Genomic DNA, 16,650 nt, shown 5'->3' with positions numbered 1-16,650 from the left:
TCAGCTCCCAGCCCCTGCCCGTCCCGGCCGTTGAGCAGACAAGCCTCTTGGGCTGGTGAGTGCTGGTTGGCACCAATCCTCTGTGCGGGAGTCTCTCCGCTTTGCCCTGTGGCTGTGCTCTCCTCCGTGGCTCTGAAGCTCCTCCCTCCACCCCCCCCCACCCCCCGCAGTCTGGGAAGAGGCTTCCTAGTGTGTGGAAACCTTTCCTCCTTCACAGCTCCCTCCCACTGGTGCAGGTCCTGTCCCTATTCTTTGTCTCTGTTTTTTTTTTTTTTCTTTTACACTGCCCAGGTATGTGGGGAGTTTCTTGCCTTTTGGGAGGTCTGAGGTCTTCTGCCAGCATTCAGTAGGTGTTCTGTAGGAGTTGTTCCGCATGTAGATGTATTTCTTATGTATTTCTGGGGAGGAAGGTGATCTCCACGTCTTACTCTTCAGCCATCTTGAAGCTCCTCTCATTTTTTAAAATATGGGTAGGCAGAGAATTTTCCAACTTAATATTTAAATTTCTGCTTCCGTCTTGATTAACAATTCCATCTTTATTTTTCTACTTGCGTTTTAGTATAAGCATTCAAGAGAAGCCAAACTGCACCTTCTATACTTTGTTTAGAAATAGTTTCAAGCAAATAGTCTGATTTCATCCTCAAAAGTTCTACCTTCCACTGAACACTTAAGACACGAACAATTTGTGTTCTTGGTCATTCTTACTAGAGAGTTATCAATTTTCTTGATCTTTTCAAAGAACATCCTTTTGGGGACTTCCCTTGTGGTCCAGTGGCTAAGACTCCGTGCTCCCAATGCAGGGGGGCCTGGGTTCGATCCCTGGTCAGGGAACTAGATCCCACATGCTGCAACTAAGAGTTCGCATGCTGCAGCTAAAGTTCCTGCATGCCACAACTAAAAGATCCGGCGTGCAGCAACTAAGACCCGGCACAGCCCAATAAATAAATAAATATTTAAAAAATATATATTTAGGAAAAAAAAAAACATCCTTTTGGTTTCAGTAATTTTTCTTTTATGTTCTGTTTCAATCTCAGTGATTTCTGATCTTTATTAAGTCCTTCTGTTTCCTTTGGGTTTAATGTGCTCTTCCTTTTCTAGTTTCTTAAGGTGGATGCTTACATTATTGATTTGAGATCTTTTTTCTTTTCTAACATTTTGTTAGTAGCATTTTAATGCTACACATCTCCTTCTAAGCAGTGTTTTAGCTTCATCCAGCAAATTTTCATATGTTTTGTTTTCATTCAGTTCAAAATATTTTCAAATTTCCCTTGAGAAGACTCTTTGGCACATGAATTGTTTAGAAGTGTGTTGTTTAATTTCCAAATATTTAGAGATTTTTCAGTTATTTTTCTGTTATTGACTTCTAGTTTAATTCTTCATGTTCAGAGAACATATGCTGTGTAATTTTAGTTCTTGTACATTTATTAAGGTTGGTTTTATGGTCCAGAATATGGTCTATCTTGGTGAATATTCTGTGTGTACTAGCAAAGATGTGTACATATTGTTGCTGTTGTTGAGTATAATGTTCAGTTAGATTCAGTTGGCTGATGTTTAGATCTTCTGTATCTTTCCTGCTTTTCTGTCTACTTGTTCTATGTATTACTGAGAGTGGTTACAGTTCAGAATAATTGTGGATTTCTTTACTTCTTTCAGTTCTAGTAGTTTTTGCTTCATGTATTTTGGAACTCTTGTTAATTACATACATACTTAGGATTGTTGGGTTGTCTTGATGAATTTACCTTTTTCTCATTAACTCAGGTCTTTATACCTGGTAATTTTCCTTGTTCTGAAATATACTTTCTCAGATATTAATATAGCCACTCCAGCTTTCTTTTGACTAGTGTGTGCATGATCCTTTTACTTTTAATCTATATAGCATTATATTTAAAATGGGTTTTTGATAACAGTTGGGTCTTATTTGTTAATTTAATCTGATAGTCTTATCTTTTTAAAAATTATTTATTTATTTATTTTAGGCTGTGTTGGGTCTTCACTGTGCGCGTGCTTTCTCTAGTGGTGAGCAGGGGCTACTCTTCGTTGTGGTGCGTCGGGTTCTCATTGTGGTGGCTTCTCTTGTTGCGGAGCATGGGCTACTCTTCGTTGCGGTGCGTCGGGTTCTCATTGTGGTGGCTTCTCTTGTTGCGGATCATGGGCTCTAGGCACGGGCTTCAGTAGTCGGCATGCGGGCTCAGTAGTTGTGGCTGTAGGCTCTAGAGCGCAGGCTCAGTAGTTGTGGTGCACAGGCTTAGTTGCTCCGCGGCATGTGGGATCTTCCCAGACCAGGGCTTGAATCCGTGTCCCCTGCATTGGCAGGCGGATTCTTAACCATTGCACTGCCAGGGAAGTCCCCTGATAGTATATCTTTTAATTAGCATGTTTAGGTCATTTATTTTATGTAATTATTGATATGTTTGAGTTTTATTATTTGTTCCTGTTTGTTTCTTGGTTTTTGTTCCTGTTTTCCCTTTACCTTCTTCTTTTGGATTGAGCGTTTTTTTAGTATCCATTTTAATGTATATATTGGTTTTCACAGTTGTATTTCTTTGTCCTTCTTTTTAGTAATTGCTCTAAAGATTATAATATACTATATATTCTTAATTTTCCTAGTATATCTAGAGTTTATATTTTACCACCTCAAATAGAACATAAAGCCTTACAACTGTATATAGGTCCCATTGCCCTCCCCACTTATATGATAATTGTCATATGAATTATACATACAGGTTGAAAGCCCCCCCATGAAAATATAATATTCTGTTTCAACAGCTATGTATATTTTAAAAAAGTTAAGAGATGAAAATTGATCTTATATTCACCCAGGTATTTCCCATTTTTGTTGCTCCTCCTTCATTCCTGAAGTTTTAAGTTTCCCTCTGATACCATTTTTCTTTTAGCCTTAAAACTTCCTTTACATTTCTTTTAGAGCCAGCCTGTTGGCAACAAAATGACTTAGTTTTGATTCATCTGAGAATATCTTCATTTCATTCCTGAAGGATATTTTCACTGAATATAGAATTCTGGGTTGTCAGTTGTTTTCTTCCAACATTTTAAAGATATGGTTCATGGTTTCTGATGAAAAGTCCTGTCGTTCAGATTGCCCCCTATATCAGGATTTCTCAACCTTAGCACTTTGGACTGGATAATTTCTTGTTGTGGAGGCCTATTCTATTCATTATAGGATGTTTAGCAGTATCCCCATTAGCACCTTCCTCCTTCCCAGCAGTGACAATAAAAAATGACTCCAGCCAGACATTGTCACATATCCCGGTGGATGTGAAATAACCCCCAGTTGAGAACCACTGGCCTGTATGTAATATGTTGTGTTTCTCTGGCTGCTTTCAAGATTTTTCTTTTACTTATGGTTTTTAGCAGTTAGATTATGATGTACTTGGACATGATTTGCACTTATCCTATTTGGGGTTTGCTTAGTTTCTTGAATCTGTAAATTTATGCCTTTTGCAAACTTTTGGAAAGTTTCAACCACTGTTTCTTCCAAGTGTTTTTTCTGCACCGGTATCTTTTCTTTAGTGATTCCAAAGACATGAATAGTAGCTCTTTTGATATTGTCCCAATGGTACCTGAAGCCCTGTTCTTTCTTTTTCAAAAATATTTTCCCCTCTCTGTTCTGCAGATTGGATAATTTTTATTGATCTGTCTTCAGGTTTACACAGTGTTTCCTCTGTTGTAGTTTGTTGGATGGCACACTTTAAAAAGATATGTCCATTTCCTAATCCCTGCAATTTGTGAATATTACCTTATGTGACAAAAGGTGTGATTAATTAATTTGAGGATTTTGAGAGGAGGATAAATTCCTAGATTATCTGGTAAGTTCTAATTCCAATGGCAAGTATCCTTATAAGAGTGAGGCAGAGGGAGATTTGCTAGACAGAAGAGGAGGAGGCAGTGTAAACACAGGGGCAGAGTTAGAGAGATGCACTCACAAGGAATGCTGACAGCCACCAAAAGCTGGAAGGGGCAAAGTACAGGTTGTTCCCTAGAGCCTTCAGAGGTAGTACAGCCCTGTCAACACCTCGATTTCAGACTTCTTGATTGTATCCTTGATGGAGACCTTCAGATCTCTGACAGAATAAATTTCTGTTATTTTAAACCATCCAGTTTGTGGTAATTTGTTATAGCAGCCATAGAAAATTAATACATCTGCCATCTTGATTCTGCTATTCAGCCTCTCCAGTGAAGTTTTTATTTCAAATATTATGATTTTCAACTCTAAAATTTCCATTTGATCCTATTTAATAGCTTCTCCTCCTCAGATGAGATTTATCTTTCCATTTAAGAGTGTTCACCTTTACCTCATGGAGCATGGTTATATTAGCCGCTTTAAGACTTTTGATAATTCCAGTATCTGGGTTATTTATTGGTTGGCATCATTCTGTTGGTTGTTTTTTTTCTTCCAATTCTTGCCCAAATTTTCCTACTTCTTGGTATGTTGGGTAAATTAGAATTATATAGTGGACATTTCTAGTATTAAGTTGTGAGAATTGGGATCCTGTTAAAATCCTTTGGAGAATTTGCTGTTGTTTTAGTAGGCATCAATCTGATTAGGTTCAAACCAGCTTTTACTTGGTTTTTATGGGCAATAGTTCCAATATCAGTTTCATTTTCTAAACCTTTGCTGTACTCTTTGAGTCTGTTTTTGCTATATGCACCAGTCAGGATGGTCTGGGCTTGGGTGGTGTTCATTTTGTATTTCAGTTCTCAGTGCCTTTGTCATGCTTCTTTGGAAATTCCATGCATGTCCAACTTGGGGGAGGGGAGTTTAGTACTTAAGTTTGTTCATAACTAGAATTATAGATATAAAAGATTCACAAGCTCGATACTAGTTGAAGTGGTAAGGATAGATTTTATTCAATAAATATTATGATAGGGAAGAGAGTCCATCGTGAACTGAATTCAACTTTGCCAAAACAAAAGGCAGCAGACTTTTAAGAGGTTGGAATGTGCTAAGGGAAAGGCACAGAGCGGTGTTGAAGGGGATTGGTCCATATGGCTAGGGCAGCAGGGTTTGTCATTGGTACTTATCCAGAGGAGAAGTAAACTTCTCTTTATAACAGAGGCAGTGGTGCAAGTTAGAGCAAGGCGCCCACCAAAGTTGGGCCCTTATCTTCCTACAGGGTCTGGGAACAAGAGTGAGAGTTATCTCCTTGAATGTTTGCATTTTAAACTGATGGCTCTTGGGTTCTTGAGAAGACAGTTTTAGGTGGTAGACAATTTATATCTCAAGGGAGCAGAGGAAGTGTTTATAATTGCAAGCTTTCTAAAGTAACTGCTCTAAGAGGGAGTTCAGGGGCCTATCTGTCTATCACCAAGATTTAGCTGGAACAAACAGTAAATTCTGGCAGCATTGAGCTTTCTCAGGCAGGAACTTAAGGGGGCTGGAGGGGTCATCTTAGGGATAGAGCCTTAAGCTATTAGAAACTATCCTAGTGTTTGTTCAAGTCTGTTAGTGTGAGTAATCATTTATGACAAGTCATTTATGCTGAGAGTCTGCAGTTTTTATAGGTCAGGATTGAGGCCTAGTTAAGAAGAGGGTTCAGAGGAGCCTGGCTAGAGTTTGGTCAAGGAGAGAGTCTTTGTCATAGATTACATTCTTCTGCTCTTCTTTCATGGGAGTTTTCCAATATTCTCCAGCTCCCAGTGACCCCTTGCTTCCTTTGGCCAGAAAAATTGAGTTCTCTTATTAGAGTTTCAGTCTCGCATGTTGTTGCTCAGTTCTGGGCCTGACTGTGCCTGACTTCAGGGTGAAGAGGTTATAGAGAAAGCATAGGTGTCCTCTTGGGGTCTTTTTTTTTTTTTTTTAATTATTATTTTTTATTTTTTGGCCGCACCACGCGGCATGTGGGATCCTAGTTCCCCATCCAGGGATCAAACCCGCGTCCCCTGCATTGGAAGCCTGGAGTCTTAACCCTTGGACCATCAGGGAAGTCCCCTCTTGGGGTCTTAATGTATATGCTATCTCCACCATTGTGGCAGCAGTGCAGATCTGCACTGAGGCTGGCCTTGGGACAGGGCTGGGAGAGGGGGAAAAGAAGGAAAAAACCTCAGGGACTTAACCCACCCACTCTGGCTTTCAAGAGCCTTTTCCCCTTGTCTTTTGGCCAAATGAACTTCTCTTCCAAATGAGGTTTTTCCTTACTGCACCTTCCGCACAATTTCCCATTCTTCTTGGCTTTGGGTCATAGCTAGGAAATAAAGTGTGTGTGTGGTGGGGTGACCAAAAGGAAATTTATTGTTTGGTCAAATTTCAAAGGAAATTTGTGTATTCAACAGCATATTTATGTATTGGTCTGTTTTCAAGCTGATTTCCCTCTCCAATCTACCTATTGTATACTTTTCAGGGTCCTTAGGTAGCTGATGCTTCGCATTTTTTTTCTGGAGATTTTAGTTGTAATCAGTTGGAGAGAAAGTTTGCAGCAGGCTTACACTCATCATTCCTGGAATTTAAAATACTTAGGCCAGGACTTCCCTGGTGGTGCAGTGGTTAAGAATCCACCTGCCAATGCAGGGGAGGCGGGTTTGAGCCTTGGTCTGGGAAGATCCCACATGCCGTGGAGCAACTTAGCCTGTGCGCCACAACTACTGAGCCTGCGCTCTAGAGCCCACGAACCACAACTGCTGAGCCCACGTGCCACAACTACTGAAGCCTGCTTGCCTAGAGCCTGTGCTCCGCAACAAGAGAGGCCACCGCAATGAGGAGCCCACGCACTGCAACTAGGGAAAGCATGCATGCAGCAACGAAGACCCAACGCAGCCAAAAATAAATAAGTAAATAAATAAATTTATAAAAAATAAATAAAAACAAAAGGTGAATGGATAAACAAACAAACAAAAAATACTTAGGCCAATGAGTTTTAATATTTAAAACAGTATGGAAAAGTTCATTGATAAAGTTTTAGATTCCACGTTAGAAACTAGTATTTAAGAAACTCTTCTGCTTGTCAAGTTTTGGTGTAGTACCAAAAAAGAATCCACAGTTATCTGAAAATACTCTTAAAATACTCTTCCCCTTTTCCAACCATACATTTGGGTGAGACCAGGTTTTCTTTTCAGCCAAAACGATGTTGTAATACATTAAATGCAGAAACAGATATGCGAATCCACTTGTCTTCTATTAAGTCAGACATTAAAAAGATTTGCAAAAATGTAAAATAATTCTATTCTTTTCATTAATATTTTGTTTTAGAAAATACAATTTTCATAAAAATATGTTGAAATGTATTGGATTAAATGTGATTATATTTAATTGAATTAAAAATATCCTAACATTTTCTCACTTTTAACTCAATGTAAATATTGATAGACCCAACATAAACAAAAAAGCTCTTCAGTTTTTAAGTATGTAAAGGGGTTTTGAAACCAAATAGTTTGAGAATTGCTGATTTACTAGGTAATTGGTTTCCATGTATTTATAACTTGTGTGTTCCTCTTCTGTTCCTTAAGAGTCAGCAGTAATCAAAAATACATGAACTCTGGGGGGAGTGAAAAGAACATGCATTTGACTCCCAGTTTCAACCACTTATTTTCCAAGGTTGAAAGGCCATTTAACTTCTTAGTATCTGTGTTATACTTGTAAAGTGAGGACAATACTTTAAATGATTGTTGTGAGGGAAATGCTAGGATATACCTGAATTACAGACATTTAGTAAACGTTCCTTGGTATAGAGTTACATATTTTTAGCAACTCTCAGCCTTTGTGATGGTGTAAAAACCTCTCATCTTAAGCCAGTAGGTGTTCTCCAACTTAGTCTGTTGATCCCTTTCCAATAAGAAAGAGTGGTGTAATTTATGAAGATCCCAAGAACAGTAAATTTCATGTTGTCTGTCTTTAGTGACATGTTTAAATGATTGAGTTCTTTAATTCCAACTTGGTTCTGTTCTTGTGGTAACCAGATCAGAAAGGGCCAGAAGTATGATCAGCGACCGTGTGTAGGTCCAGTTTGGGAATGAGATTGGAAGTGAATTTGAAAAACAAACTGAGATCAGGAAATAAGCCCAGGAGAAAAAGGCAAGCAGGATGTGAGTACTATAAAGTGGGACTGATGTCAAGTCTGAGGTCCATGACGTTCATAGTATCAGAGGAGGGCAGGTAGTCAGTGAGGATCAAAATAGGTAGTTCAGATTTTATAAAGGAAATCCAACACTTGATGTCAGGGAGGAAATGGACACTGGTTGATGAGGCTCCTGGGTTCAGGTGCTAGGTACAAGGACAGAGAGACAAAAGGATAGGAATCCAATTCCTGGAAGAAGAGTGGGGCCAAGAGCATCCCAGTGCAAATATTGTTAGTGTAGTTGGAAACATGGAGCTGAAGCTTTTGTAGGAGAGTATGGAATATTAATTGACAAGCTTTACAGCCAGGCCTCTGGGCTGAATCAAAGTGCAATGGAGTCACTTCATATTTAATTTCTGTGTTTTGAACTAAGCTTTTAGTCTCTAACCAAAAGAGAGCAAGAGAGAAATGGCTATTAAAATAGTGCAAATGTTACTACCCGTAATTCTACTCTGAGCATCTGTTCCAGGGTAAGCATGAGATGGGAAGCATTTACTTTGTTTTCTCAGTTGGCCTCAATTGCTGTCCCTCTTGTAGTGTTAACATGTTATTTTACTTTGTTACTTGTTTTTAAAGATGCATAGTTTTCCCTACTATCTGAACTCTAAGATTAGCTCTTTTATCTGGTACTTAACTGAAGAAATGGTCATCAAAGGAAAGCTGAATTATAAGTGGGGTTTTTTTTGTTTGTTTTTTGTTTTCATTTTAGATTCCAGTTGTTTAAATTCTGTGTAATTCTACTGTAAAGCAGATTTAGTTCTATGACAACTTACTACTCTTACATTTCTTTTTTTCTCTTGCATGCCCCATGTTTCCTCACCCATACTTTGTGTTCTGGATGCCAGTTCCTATTAGCTAGCTTTCAGTTGGTTTTCTCTTTTTATAGTATATTTAAAAAATCAAGTAATACGTACCTATTGAAAAATATTCAAACCACACATATCTATGGAGTAGGGAATGAAAGTCTTAACAGTCTAACCACTCACTGAGGCTACCACTGTGCAATTTGATGTGTATCCTCCCTGAACTTTTTAATGCATATACAAGCATATGTAGTAGAATGTTTTCAAAATACAATCATAATCATATTATTTTGAATTTTCATTTTTTCCTTAATATTTCTTGGACATTTTACCATACCAGTATTTATAATTTAGGCACTCTTGGTGTACGTTTCACTCCTGATTTTTCACATAAGCAGTGCTGCAGCAAACATTTTTACATAAATGGCTTTGGGTACTTGAATCATTTTTGCCCATAGTATGTAGATTGCTGGTTCAAAGAAATGTGCATTTACAATTTTGAGCTGTTCTTCAAAAATTTTCTTCTCAAAAAGTACGATAACCAAGTTAAAAAGATAATGACGAAATGGAAAAATTTATACCAAAGACAAAGGGCATATACTCCTACTATACAAAGAGCTTCTAAAAACTGAAAGAAGCCACACCATAGGAAAATGGTCAAAAGATAGGAACAGGTAGTCCACACAGAAAAACAAATACAAATGTCCTTTAAATTTTGGGAAAGGTGCTCAATCTCACTGTAATAGAGAAACACAAATAAAAACTGCTCTGAAGTAGCATCTCTTATCTATCCAATTGGCAAAAATCCAAAAAATTGACAACATAGTTTCTTGGCAAGGCTGTGAGGAAATAATCACTCTAATATATTGTTGAGAATACAAAAAGATAAAGAGCCAATAGGAAATTTGGCAATATTCACAAAATTATGTAAACCTTAAGCTTCATCTCAGAATTCTTCTATGACTCGAACCCAGAGACACAGAAAACAGGAAAACAAAGTGACATGTATATGAGACTGTTCATTGCAGCACTATTTAATACCAGAAGACAGGAAACAACCCATTGTCCGTCAGTAAAGTATAGTTGAGGAAACTGTCATATGTGTATAATGATGAAGTACTATGGTAACATAGGGCAGAAGTGTAGTACAGTATAACAAACAGGGTATTAATGTTGATAGTCAAGATACAGAACATTTCCATTACCACAAGGATCCCTCTTGCTGCCCTTTTATAACCACGCATTTCCTTCCACTCCCAACCCCAGGAAGCCATTAATCTGCTCACTATTTCTATAATTTTGTCATTTCAAGAATGTCAGATAAATGGAATTATATAGTGTGTAAGCTTTGGGGTTGTCTCCCCCAACCCCCAATTCAGCATAATTCCCTGGAGATACATCCAGGTTATTGCATGTATCGATCATTTTTTCCTTTTTATTGCTAGGTAGTATTCCATGGTATGGATATACCACAGTTTGTTTTACCATTTGCCTGTTGAAGGACGTCTGGGTGGTTTACATTTTTTGACTTCACAAAGTTGCTGTAAACATTCATGTAAAAGTTTTTGCATGAATATAAATCTTCATGTCTCTGGGATAAAAGCCCAGGAGTACAACTGCTCACTTGTATGGTGGTTGCATGTTTAGTTTTACAAGAAACTGCCAAACTGTTTTCCAGGGGTCTGTACCATTTAAAATTCTCATCAGCAAAGTACGAGTGATTCAGTTTCAACATATCCTTGTCAGTATTTGTTATTGTTACTCTTCTATTTTAGCCATTCTGATACGTGTGTAATGATGTCTCAGTGTGGTTTTAATTTGCATTTTCTCAGTAGCTAATGATGATGAGCATCTTTTCATGTGCATGTTTGCCATCTATACATCTTCTTCAGTTTATGTCTCTTTATGTCTTTTGCTTGTTTTCTAATTGGAGTTATTTTTCTACTGTTGAGTTTTTCCTTTTATGGATCTTACTTTCAGTGTCAAGTTTAAGAACTCTTTGCCTAGCTCTGTAGTCTGAAGATTTTATTCCGTATATTTTTCTAAAAGTTTCAAGTTTTATATTTAAGATTGTCATCCAGTTTGAGTTAGTGTTTGTATAAGGTGTGAGGTTAGGTTAATGTATATTTTTTTGTTTGCCTATTTTGGTGTCCATTAGCTCTTGAAACATTTGTTGAGAAAGCTGTTTTTCCTCCATTGAATTACTTTTTGCACCTTTGTCAAAATTCAGTCTGGCATATTTGTGTGGCTCTATTTCTGGGTTTTCTGTTCTGTTCCATTGATATATGTGTCTATCCCTTTGCAAATACAGTAAGTCTTGGCTTACTGTAGCTACATAGTAAGTATTTCTCTACTTTATTCTAACTTTTAAAAATTGTTTTTCCTATTCTAGTTATTTTGCCTTTCCATAAAAATTATAGAATAATAATTCTATATATACAAAAGTTTTTGCTGGGATTTTAATAAGAATTACATCACCTGTATATCAGTTTGGAAAAAATTGACACCTTTACTGTGTTGAATCTTCCATTCCATAAACACTTTTATTTAGATCTTCTTAGATTTCTTTCATCTGCATTTGTAGTTTTCAACATATAGTCCTCTTGATGTTTTGTTAGATTAGCACTTCTTTCATTTTTTTCCTTTTATTATAAATGGTATTGCTTTTAATTTTGGTGTCCATGTGTTCATTTCTAGTATATAGAAATACAGTTGCTTTTTGCAGGTTGATCTTGTGTCACACAAATTTGGATAGATTTTATTTTCATTTTCACTTCAGTGTAAATGAACTTTCCTTGAGACTGTTTGACCCATGGATTATTTAGAAGTATGTTCCAAATATTTGGAGGTTTTTCTGTTATCTTTCTATTATTGATTTCTAGTTTGATCCTGTTGTAGTCAGAGAATACACTTTATAATTTCAGTTATTTTAAATTTGTTGAGGTTTATTTTATGGCCCAGGATATGGTCTATCTTGGTATTTGTTCAGGGGCACTTGAAAAGCATGTATATTTTGCTGTTGTTCATTGGAATATTATATAAATGTTGGTTAGATCCTGTTGGTTGAATGTGTTACTGATTTCTTTTACATCTTTGCCGATTGTCTGGCTGATGGGTAATAAAAGTCCTGGCTCCTTAGTTGGTCTTTACTTACACCACCAGGCACAGATGTTGGGGTGCCCCATTACAGCCTCTCAAGGGTAGAAAATCTAGGTTTCCTTCTTGGTCTTTGCTGGTATGGGTGGGGCCAGTTTTTCCTGCAGTGTTTGACTGGAGTAGAGTTTTTATCGTCTAAAAGTTTTCTGTATTGCTAAGCTGTCCCTTTTTTGATCCATTGTCTGGAGAGCACTGGGTTTTGTTGTTTTTGTTGTTTTTTCTGTGCCTGTTGGTGTGTTTAGCTTGCCAATCTTCATCTTCAAGTCTAGAATATACCAGGCAAAAAGAAAACCTAGGGAATTCACCACTATGTTGTTACTTGGGTCCTGAGTTCCCTAGCTGATTTGACTTCTCTTTACCTTTCAGAGTTTTCTTTTGTTTGCTTCATATATAATATCCAGGGTTTTTAGTTCTACTTAGCTGGAGAAATAGAGAAAAGTACAACTACTCTGTCTTCCTGGAAGTCAAGGTCATCTGTCTAATTTACTTTTGTATATAGTGTGAGGTAGGACACTGTTTTTTCCCAAATAGATAGTTAGTAGTCCTAGTATCAGTTATTGAATAACTCATTCTTCTCCAATGATTTGAAATGTCACCCCTGTTATATATGAAATTCTCATATATTTGCATATTTAAAGACACATAGTAGAAGTTAGCTAACTTGCCTAATTAACTGACTAAACCCCTTTATTTCCATTATGAAACATATAACCTGATACCCTTGACATATTTCTGCTCTCACCAATTGAGTTGAATCTACTTACCAAGAATTAGAGGTGTTGTATCTTTCAGGTGTGCTTCTTACTATAATCTTGTTATATTATATAAATTAACAAAAATAGTGCTGAAAGAAAATTGCTTTTGTGAAAATGAAGTTGATTGCTTTGGAAAGACTTATCAAAGAAGTCACTTAAAAAAATTACTTGCTTGTGAATTAGGCCTGGGTGAGACCACTGTAAATGTTTAGGGGGAAAATATATACAAAAATTCATTTTGTATTAAGTGGTTTGAAGTACTCCATCTCTTTCAAAAAGACCTAAATTAGAAGAACTCATAGCTAGTATATTAGAGAAAAGGGCTTCTAAAGCCGCCTGTATGTAGGTGTATCTGTTTCTGGACCTTAATCTATATTCTACTCGTCTATTTGATATTCTATACCAATATCATATTCTTTTAAATTGCCTTAATATTTTAGTGCATTTTGATATCTGATAGGGTATGTTTGCCTATAGTGGGAATTTCAGCTGAAAAGAACAAAACCCAACTAAAGCTGTCTTAACGTAATAAAGAAATACATTAGCTCAAGGAACTGGAGGTTTAGGGGGCAGTTTTTAGTACCTATTTTAGCAGCTCTGGCTCTATTTCCCAGAAACTCTCCTTTCACTTGTCAGCTTCATTCTCCAGCTGGTAACAAGGTGGCTGCAGGCCTCACATCTGTCCATGACAAAATACAGAGACAGTCTTTTACTACGTTTCTCAAGAGCCAGTCATCATTACCCTGAAGTTGCTAGCATAGTTTTCCTTGCATCCCATTGGCCTTAAGTGGGTTAATGTGGACAAAACTAGCAAGGGAGAGATTGTCATGATTGGCTTAGATGAGTTCTCAGTCCTGCATGTACATTAGAATCACTTGGATGGCTTTTAAAAATAGTAATGCCTAAGTGACAATCCACACTGATTAGAATCTCTGAAGTAGGGGCCCAAGCTCCTGTATTTTTTTAAAAGCTCTGTAGGTGATTCTAATATGGAGGGAAAGCTTTCATTAACCCAAATACACCTTTGAAGCTAGAGTCATTCCCCCAAGTTGCATGGCTAAAATAATAATAATGAGGTGGCAACTATGAGGATAATTGGGATATTGTTAGGAAAAGAGAAAATGAATGCTGGATATACAACCTACCAACTATTATACCAACTCTTATTGTTTTTGTTTTTTTTAACCAACTCTTATCATTATACTCTTTTTTTTACCAAAATATTTGCCAGTTTTATGTTTTCTTTTCTAGATAAATTTAAAAATCAGTTTGTCAAGTTTCAGAATAAATTCCACTGGGACCTAGAATTAAATTTTATTAAATGTATAGATTAATATGGGGGTGGGGGGACAGGTTCCCACAGGAAGGAATCACAGTTGGTGCCCAAGTATCCCTGACAAAATCTCTCTGCTTTTCAGTGTCTCAAAAAGTCTATCACTTGTGATTTTTTACATCATGCACCAGTTATTATTTAGGCTTGGTTGTAACTTTTTTTTTTTTTTTCAATTTGGCCGCGCCTGGTCTTAATTGTAGCATGCCAGTTTTTTGTTGCGGCATGCGTGATCTTTAGTTGTGGCATGTGAACTTTTAGTTGAGGCATGTGGAATCTAGTTCCCTGACCAGGGATGGAACCTGGGCCGCCTGCATTGGGAGTGCAGAGTCTTAGCCACTGGACCACCAGGGAAGTCCCGGTTGTAAGTTTTTATTTGCAAGTAATTTCAAGCAGAAAAATTGCAAGAATACAAATTAATTTTTCTGGTTTCTCCCTGTTCGTCATTTCTTGACTATCACATCATCTTCTTTTTTTTAACATTATTAATTTTGGTGCTGTATATACTTGAGTCATTATTTTAGAAGACTGTGTGGTAGGTTTTGAGATGTTGCAATAACCCCCCAAAAGTATCTACCTTGTAGATGTAAAAGTAGTTACCCTTGAATGCTAGGGCTTGTTGAATTCTAGATTAAAATGCATTTCCCTGAGTACATTGAAGAACTTGCTTCATCGTTGAGAAAACAGAATCAGTATTTTGGATATTCAGTATCCAAAATCAGAAGCTGATTTTATTTGCTTGCTAAACTGGGATAGCTATTTATGTAAAATAGTCTCTCTGAAGAAAGCAAAGAGCTATTCTAGGTTCAGGAGTGACTTAGGTTTGTAACATTTCCTTTCTTTGTTCTAAAAGAGTTTGCATAAATTGGAATTATTTATTCTTTGAATTTTAATAGAACTTGCCTGTGAAACCATCTGGCCCTGATGTTTTCATTATGGGAAGATTTCTTAATGACTAATTCAATTTTATTACTTTTGTCATTTTAATTTTTCTATAAATTTGTACATTTTATTTTTTCTCAGATTTATTGATCAAGTTTTTAATATTGCCATGTCTTTTGAATGTCTGTAGCATCTATAATTATGAGTCCCTTTTTATTCCTGGTAATTTGGTGTGCTTTTTTTCATTTTAAAAAAAATTTATTGACGTATAGTTGATTTACAATGTGTTAATTTCTACTGTACAGCAAAGTGATTCAGTTATACCTATATATATGTTCTTTTTCATATTCTTTTCCATTATGGTTTATCACAGGATATTGAATATAGTTCCCTGTGCTATACAGTAGGACCTTGTTTATCCATGCTATATGTAATAGTTTGCATCTGCTAATCCCAAACTCCAGTCCATCCCTCCCACACCCCCTGCCCTTGGCAACCAAAAGTCTGTTCTCTATGTCTGTGAGTCTGTTTTGTAGATAAGTTCATTTGTGTCATATTTTAATAAGTGATACCATATTGTATTTGTCTTTCTCTTTCTGACTTACTTCACTTACTATGATAATCTCTAGGTCCATCCATGTTGCTGCAAGTGGCATTATTTCATTCTTTTTTATGGCTGAGTAGTATTTCGTTGTATATATATACCACATCTTCTTTATCCATTCCTCTGTTGATGGGCATTTAGGTTGTTCCATGTCTTGGCTATTGTAAATAGTGCTGCAATGAACAGTGGGGTACATGTATCTTTTCAAATTATAGTTTTGTCTGGAGATATGCCCAGGAGTGGAATTGCAGGATCATATGGCAACTCTATTTTTAGTTTTTTGAGGGACCTCCATACTGGTTTTCATAGTGACTGCACCAGTTTACATCCCCACCAACAGTATAAGAGGGTTTCCTTTTCTCCACACCCTTTCCAGCATTTGTTATTTGTAGACTTTTGAATGATTGCCATTCTGACCAGTGTGAGGTGGTACCTCATTGTAGCTTTGATTTGCATATCTCTAATAGTTAGCAGTGTTGAGCATCTTTTTATGTGCCTGTTGGCCATCTATATGTCTTCTTTGGAGAAATGTCTATTTAGGTCTTCTGCCCATTTTTTGATTGGGTTGTTTGTTTTTTTGTTATTGAGTTGTATGAGCTGGTTGTATATTTTGGAAATTAAGCCTTTGTCGGTCACATCATTTGCAAATATTTTCTCCCAGTCCATAGTTTGTCTTTACGTTTTGTTTGTGGTTTCCTTTGCTGTACAAAAGCTTTTAAGTTTGCTTAGGTCCTATTTGTTTATATTTACTTTTATTTCTGTTGCCTTGGTACGATTTATGTCAGAGAATGTCTTGCGTATATTCTCTTCTAAGAGTTTTATGGTGTCATGTCTTATATTTAAGTCTTTAAGCCATTTTAAGTTTATTTTTGTGTATGGTGTGAGGGTGTGTTCTAACTTCATTGATTTACACATGGCATGGCTGTCCAGCTTTCCCAGCACCACTTGCTGAAGAGACTGTCTTTTCTCCATTGTATTTTCTTGCCTCTTTTGTTGAAGATTAATTGACCATAGGTGTGGGGGTTTATTTCTGGGCTCTCTTTTCCTTTTTTCA

General features: G+C 36.8%; 1 protein-coding gene across 2 annotated transcripts in view; it reads left to right on the top strand.

The window, feature by feature from the left end:
• The window catches only part of NCK1 (NCK adaptor protein 1), an 83,448-nt gene that overhangs the window by 44,827 nt on the left and 21,971 nt on the right, over positions 1 to 16,650 (top strand). The window lies entirely within an intron of this gene.

This window comes from Balaenoptera borealis (genome assembly GCF_965194805.1).
Source record: "Balaenoptera borealis genome assembly, chromosome: 5".
NCBI lineage: Eukaryota > Metazoa > Chordata > Mammalia > Artiodactyla > Balaenopteridae > Balaenoptera > Balaenoptera borealis.
This window is presented reverse-complemented; position numbering and strand designations above follow the sequence as displayed.